The sequence below is a fragment of the Mytilus californianus genome, unplaced genomic scaffold (genome assembly GCF_021869535.1).
Source record: "Mytilus californianus isolate M0D057914Y unplaced genomic scaffold, xbMytCali1.0.p SCAF_31, whole genome shotgun sequence".
Taxonomy (NCBI): domain Eukaryota; kingdom Metazoa; phylum Mollusca; class Bivalvia; order Mytilida; family Mytilidae; genus Mytilus; species Mytilus californianus.
Window position 1 is genome coordinate 581,789 of NW_026262681.1, and position 7,963 is coordinate 589,751.

Consider the following 7,963-nt stretch of genomic DNA (forward strand, 5'->3'; position numbering starts at 1 on the left):
ATTAACATTTTTTGTACTAAAAATTATTTTCAATATTGTGACAAGCATACTTTTGAATACTTGTAAAGTATGTTTAATTAAATGGCTTCATTTCTGAGTTGTCAAAATACCCCATAATGTATTGGCAAGTTAATCATTGTTAATAGGAAAACATTCCCTCTTCTATCAAAACATCTTATGATCAAGCAATACCTGCCACATCAGCTCCTGTCGAAACAAAGTGTTCAGACCAGAGAGATGCAGAGTAAATGACAAAACATTAAAAATACTAATAATGATCGAATGCAATGCTAAAACTATGTTGTAAGTTTACATGAATATTTTACACATGCTATATTTATACATGATATATATTGTTTATGAAAGTTATGTTGAAATGTAATGTGTGATTCAATTAATTACTTTAGTAAAGTAATTGTAATTTAATTAATTACATTTCAAAAACTGTGTAATGTGTAATTAGTGTAATTGATCATTTTTGCAATGTAATGTGTAATTTAATTAATTACATTTCAATGTAATTGACCCCAAGTCTGATACATTCAATAACACTAAGTTCCAGTAGGGATCATATTGATGACATTTGTCTTTCAATAATGCCAATGAATAGGTACAGCGTTATAAGGGATCCAGTTACGTTGGTTTTTTCAAATTTAGGTACAAATGGTGGAGTTGATGCTGGTGCTAGTAAGATTCTATTAGAGACGAGTAAACTAGGCAATCAACCAAAAAAGAAGCGTTTCAGAAGGGACCAATCGGAGGGGAATAATTTGCCAAAGAAACAAAAGAAAGGTAAATAGATATAGAAATAATGTAATAATAATATTACATAACTGGTTCATCAGGGGAACTTGAGTTACAAAATTGTCTGTTATTCATGGTGTTTAGTATCCTCCTTGATATCTTTTTATACAGACCGTCCAAGTGGCATTACGTAAAGGATATAAGCCGATAACGGTTCTTTCTGTAAAATATTGGACAGAATGAGCTGTTAGAGGCTTATATCTTACTTGAAACATTGTTTAACTTGTCAAAGAAGGTGAACAAAGTAAACAAATACAAACTTTTGTTAAGATTTATTTTCATCAGGTAAATTGTTTTGGATAAACTTTATTAATATTATCCTACATGTTGGCCCTATAAACATTGTCTCAACTTAAACAAAAGAAAAAATAAAGTACAGCTGAAGTTAAACTACATGACTTGTATAGCTACATATACATGAAAACCTAGTACATGTGTATGATGCTTTATGCGTGCGCTAGGACTACATTATACATTTTCCGTGAATTCCTTCACGTGCGTTTGGTGTTTGATAATGGATAAAGACTATGAAAGTATATTCTTAATGCAAAATCCTTTCCGACAAGAAGATAGCGATGTCGAATATAGTGATTGTGTTGTTTAAAACGTTGGATTAAAATCAATTATGTGTTCAAATATATCCGATTGCAGTGCGAACAACGAGGAGGATTTTGTTATAGCAGCTAATAATGGCAAGTTTTATATATATTTTAAAATGTAGTCCTGTCCTATTACTTCCTTATTCCTTCTGGGTTTTATTTCTCATTAGGCGAATGAGAAAAAAAAATGAAAACCACATGAAGCTTGAAGACAGGTTCACGTTGCAGAAAAAGGTTAAACCATATCGAGTGCACCGAGCAATTTTATTTCAAATACAACACTATTCATTATAATGAATGAGCATACATGAAGAGATAACAAGCGTGCAAGGAATTTCAATTCTTTTGTTCTTCATCGGAATTTCCCTCTTTTTTATTATTTCAATGAATTATGATCCAAATATTATATCTTTTACTTGCAAAAATAAATTAATATAGTTATAATATCTAAATTCATCACGATGAAATATCCGGAGATCAAGAAATCGATGAGACGTATTTACCTACTATACATGAACAAAAATATTGATTCATAATTTTCCCGTAGGACGAAGGCCCCTCTATCCTTCCTCGTTCACATAAATTGACCTTGACTCGGTGGTCGCCTTTCAAGAGACAGTTATTGTTTACCTAAACCGGATCACCTGAATACCCCAGACCCCCTTTCCGGGTTTTTTTTTCTGCAAGGTCCGTGTCGCTCATTTTTTAATTTATTTGCGTATTGCTGTCCTTTTGGTTTTTTTTTTTTTATGTTTAGTACCGAAATTTCTTTTTGTCCCTCGATTTTCCTTTGCAAACAACGCTTTCATTTGTTTCTTTAAAACAAAGCATTGTACGTGTACAAAATGAACATATCCTTGTTTTTGTGCTTAATATATATTTATTCTAATCAATCAGTATTACTTTTGAGATCTTAAGTGTTTGAAACTGTTCATAAATACATTAGACAAAAAAAATGTAATTCAGATTTTGACGTTATATATAGTAAAAATACCTTCATTAATAACTCCCCCTTTTTTTCACTCAATGCAATGCAGGAAAGGGTTTTATTTTCAAATTTATATAACACAATTACAGACTGTCTAGAAACTTATTTAACAAACATATGATTAATCTAGCACCTACGTTTATTTAATTTCAATGGACTACAGTGGTTTCTATACATAAAAAAAAAGATCATTTCGAACAAAGTGCGAATCGGACACACGATTGATTTCTTTAACCTGGGGTATCGTGTTCCTTTTTTCTGTTTCTTATATTTACCGTTGTTGATAAGCGAATTCTTGTATTATATTCCTATACAACTAGCAAATCAACGCCGACACCTAAAAATTATAAAAACTGTTGTAGCCCCCTAGTTCATGGAGCAAGTTCTCGATTAGCACTTTGTACACAGGGTGAAGTTTAGGTTGTTAATCAAATTCTTAATTAGCTATTTTGTCCAAGGAACAATCTGTGGCTTTCACATCAACACTTAATTAAACATCTACTTCAGATGAACAATTTCTCCTAATTATGGTAACAAAATTATTTTATCTGTGGTCCTCGTATTGTGGCATGATCTATCAAGCGTAAGAAGCATTATTTTATATTTTTCATTTTCATTGAAGCTGAAAATGATGCTAGGAGGAATGAGAGCAACGCAAATGTCGGTTTTTATATTAAAAGACGGACGAGGATATCAAAAACCTTATGCAAAATCAATACCTTAAAGCACCAAAAACAAAACTTACATCAAGCATTGTCAACCAAATTGGTGCTAAAAGAGACAACCCAAAACATGAGAAAAATGGCTATGAAATAAGTATTGACGCTGGCAGTGTTCATGAGTGACGAAATTATTGTATTGGAAAGTGTCCTTAATAAAAAATGTTTTTTTGGTGTAATTGTCATTTGTTCTTTCATTGTTATTTTTTTTTCAAAATGAAGAAACACATTGTGTGAATTGATGGATTTTATCAGTCCTTGAACTATCATTTACCTGTAGGAATCAATTTTGCTACCTCCAGCGGTCCAATATTTTCAAGAAAGAGGAGGGTTATTCTTTAAAATATTGGACACTTAAATGTAACAAAATGTTTTTTTACACGTGAATGATAGTCCATTCACTGCAATAATGCACGGGTACAATAATAGAATGACGTCACAACAATGTTTTAATGATTGTGAATACCGTCTTACTGCTATTTTATCCGAATATTTAAATGATATTCAAAATCATTACTCGCCACAATCAAATCAAGCAGAAAATAAACAGAACAATGCTGATTTTTATACACAGCTTGGTTTGATTGAACCTGTGAAATAAAACGAAGATGAGGAAATGTAGGGTATACATTAATGTGAAAACAATCATGCAATGGTGCTGGCCAGGAACGTCATTTACGTGAACATATTACACTGTTAATATCATAAATAATACAAAACTGTTATGCCATTTATTAAGCCTCGAGTAATATTCACTATCTGCTTTTAATTCATACAAAAACTGATTTTCATAGGCTGCAGCACGAATTACCTCATTCCGTCATATGTGTCCAAGTTATGCAAAAGCATCCCAATACTAAAATTATGAACTTCGGCTACATAATCAAATTAACCAACATTTTATAAATTGTATGTGTCCGAAACGCTTTTCTTTATTAAGTTAAAAACTATTCTCACACATTGTCCGTCGTGTACTTCGTGAAAACGTTAGTTTAAAAAAAAAAACTTTGATCACTTAAAGGTTGTTGAAAATATATTGTAAATATGAATATTTAAAAGAAATATGTAACTATTATATGAATAAATGATTATCTTACCATGAACATGAATATAAACAAATGTAATTTTATAAATATTTGAGTAGCTATTTACTTTCAAATCCACATCTTCATTATGCAAATGTCAGTTTTAGGACCTTTTTCAGTATGCTTGGTATGATACTGCTTTTAAATGACTAGACAATGATTTTCTTAGTGTTGCGATTAGAGTTTTACTTCAACAAAAATCAGTAATCAATTTTATAAATGAAATATTCTGCGATTAAATGGACACAGTAAGTCTCCATTTGAATACAAGTGGCCTTGTATGCTATATGTCAAAACAAAGCTAAAGTATGATTGATATCGTTTGATTTTGTCAGTTTTTATGGACTTCCCCTTTTTAAATTTGCTTTTGAGTTCGGTATTATTGTTTTACTCTTTTTCTAATAGGGAAATCAATCAATTATATAAATAATAGTTGTAAGGTATAAAAAGGAGGAGTCAGTGTCAGAGACATTATTTGTCCCTTTAAGTTCTATGAGGGAAGCATTACAAGTATATAATAGAAAAACAAAGGATATGGGGTAACCTTCCATGACACAAAATCAGTACATGCACAGCAAAAAAACATACACAAAAAGCCAAGAAAAAGCGCTTTCATTGCTTTTCTTCATCTCAAAGTCACAGTGAGCCATTCAACACGGAGCAAAAACAAAAACAAACTCTCACCTCACTGTATGTTATAGACGGCCCCTAGCACCGTTTTATTTTGTTCGTTTTATTGACAAATGAACAGTTTGATATGATATTGAAAATGTAATTTGTGATGTCACAATAACGTCAGACAAAAGAATGGTTGAATTTGACCTCGAATTCAGGAAACAAATAAAGCCTTATCATGCCTTTTTGTTAAAATAATGGGAATTATATCATATTCAAGAGAAAAAGTACCCATTAAAATGACGTAAGCAATATCTTTCTATAATAATAAAACAGAAATGTACTGATTTTCAAGCACGCACATTGCCAAATAGCCAAATATATAAAGTCTTATCAGTAAAAAATCTTAATATTACACTCGTAATTAAAGTCTTCCTAAAAATGATATCCGCAATGTTTCTTCTCCATTGATCAATAGGTCAGTAGGCATTACATTAAAAAAATGTCTGTATGTGTGTCACCTACTATCGACTGAATGAGACCTTTCAAATGTAAATGGTTAACTCTACTTACTTTTTGTGCTTTTTCTGTTTTTGGTTACTGTTACTTTGAAACAATATCTACCTTTTTCACAATTTAATACAAATTCCATTTTGAATTAGTTATTTTTCTGTGATATTCGTACGTATGACATTGAAGAGTCAACGTACACACTTTGATATTGATAATATCTGTTTTATCTACGTGCAAATTGGAAATGGGTAAAGCTATTTTGATTACAGCAACGGGAAGGTTATCCTATCTATATTATGTTAATATTCCATAGCTCATTATAAATAAAGAGCGAACGATACCAAAAGGATATTCAAACTCAGAAATCAAACTGACAATGATAATATTTGATTTACGTTTAACGTGAAACTGTATACTGTAAACTCTATTCGTGGGCTTCTTAGTAGGACATACAAATATTCGTTAAAATGCTAGTAATACAAACTGTCTTAAAAAGTGGCATTCGTATTTAATTTGTTTAAATAATCATTCATCGTTAATATATCTGTATTACTTTATCTTTAGATGAAGATGTAATATGTCCAAAAATTTCTACCAGAAGAAAAAAAAGAAATTTGCCTTTAGTTCAAAGGCAATATTTTGTTCGTAAATGTAAGGGGGAAATGTATTCTCGATTACAGGAATCGAAAAGATCTCGTCATTCGGGTATGTAACATTGTTTTTAATCTATTGCATTAAAATAATTCTGAACTGAAAACTCATTCAAATGTCGGAATATTATTGACGTGCTAATTATACAAGAATATAAAGGAATGAAAGTTAGACCTATCACCGGTTTTATACTTACATGAGCAACACAACGGGAACCACATGTGGCGCAGGATCTGCATAGCATTACGGAGCACCTGATATCACCCCGGATTTTGTTGAATATCGTGTTTCTCAGTCTTTTGTTTTTAATGTTGTGTTTTGTGTACTGTTGTTTGTCTTTTATCAATTTTTCTAGTCCTGCAGATCGGTGACAAAATTGTGGGTTTGGTGATAAAAGCACCAAATTTGGCATGGCAGTTGTTCTGGGTGTTTCAAACAATATTAGTTATGGACCCACCTTGAAATTCTTATATGGCAGCTATTTCTAAGATGGCCGCCATAAAATATAAAAATCAATATATATAACTTATATAAAGTCACATTTAAGGTAAAATTTTGCATTGTTGTAGTACTGCGTGTTTCAAAACATATTAGATATGAACCCACATTTAAGGTCAAATTTTGCAGTAATGCTGGGTACTTCAAACGATATTAGCTATGGACCCAAATTGAAATTTCAAGATGGCCACTATAAGACGCCAAAATCAACAAATATCCCTTACAGCAGGTTACAAAGTGTTTTGTTTTGACGTACCTTCAATAAAACTAAGTGCCCAATAATACCAAGTGTTTGCTCATTTTTTTTAATAAAGCCAAACATTAAAAATTTTAGGAGGAAAGTATAGAAAATAGTTACTACGGTATTATTCTTGAAGAACAGTAGTCTACATCGAGGGATCACTTATAGACACTTACGTTATTCCAATATTTGAGCTAGACTTAACCATGAATGTTTACTTCTCGACTAGAACAGTTTTCTTTGTGATCAACTGGAAAAGGACATAGTAATGAAGTTACAAAATTGCAGTAATCTCAATCTTGCCAGGCCATCAACAAGGCAGGTGTTTGTTTCTTCTGTTTAATGATTATTTTAATGTTGCAATTAAACAAACAACCACAACAATATGTTTGTATGACGACGATACTTGAAAAAGCTTCACATGCAGGTAGTTCAAGAAGACATGATGTAGGCAAAAGTTTTTTCCACAGTCTTTAAAACATTTGTTGATAATCGTTTGGCCAAATATTCAGATGCAGTCGAGTGATTCCATTGAGGTAAATACAACGCTATCACTTTCAAAGTTACTTCTGTCTGTTTTCTCTATTCTTCTTGAATATTATCTTCAACTAAACTAAAGCCATCTCTTAATGTGTAAAGGCCTTCGTCTGGATGCTAGAACCAATCAAGGAGTTACTTAATGACCAAATGCACAGTTAACTTTTGACGTTTATGAATGATGAAATAATCCATTTAGCTACAATACTAGAAGATTTATGAACATTCAACGTTGAATATGTGGTTCCTCCCTCGAAGCCTGATGGTTTTACAGTAGCAGCCGTGGACAATATTGACAACAAGAAAAGTTCAACTACGGCTAACGAATCGTTACATAGTACGAAACTTTCAATATTTTAGCATTTTCTTGGACTAACTTTGCAAATTCGTCATAACCTTATGATTTGAAATATATATATATTTCCCTTATAATCTCTCTAGTACTAGTACTTTAATCAATATATTATTATGTTAAAATGCTAGTAATACAAACTGTCTTTAAAAGTGGTACTTGTATTTAATTTGTTTGAAGGCAAAATCAATCATCGTTAATATATATGTATTCCTTTATCTTTAGGTGAAGATAAAATGATTCCAAAAACTTCGACCAGAAGTAAAACAAGAAATTTGCCTTTAGTGCATAGGCAGTATTTTGTTCGTAAATGCAAGGGGGAAATGCATTCACGATTACAGGAAGCGAAAAGATCTCATCA

At 31.5% G+C, this 7,963-nt stretch overlaps 1 long non-coding RNA gene across 1 annotated transcript in view; it reads left to right on the top strand.

Annotated features, from left to right (window-relative positions):
- LOC127736454 (uncharacterized) overlaps positions 1-7,963 on the top strand; it is a 31,307-nt gene extending 23,344 nt beyond the window's left edge. Inside the window, exons 3-5 of the long non-coding RNA XR_007998971.1 lie at positions 658-792; positions 5,888-6,028; positions 7,828-7,963. This is a non-coding gene — a long non-coding RNA (uncharacterized LOC127736454). The remainder of the gene's footprint in view (positions 1-657; positions 793-5,887; positions 6,029-7,827) is intronic.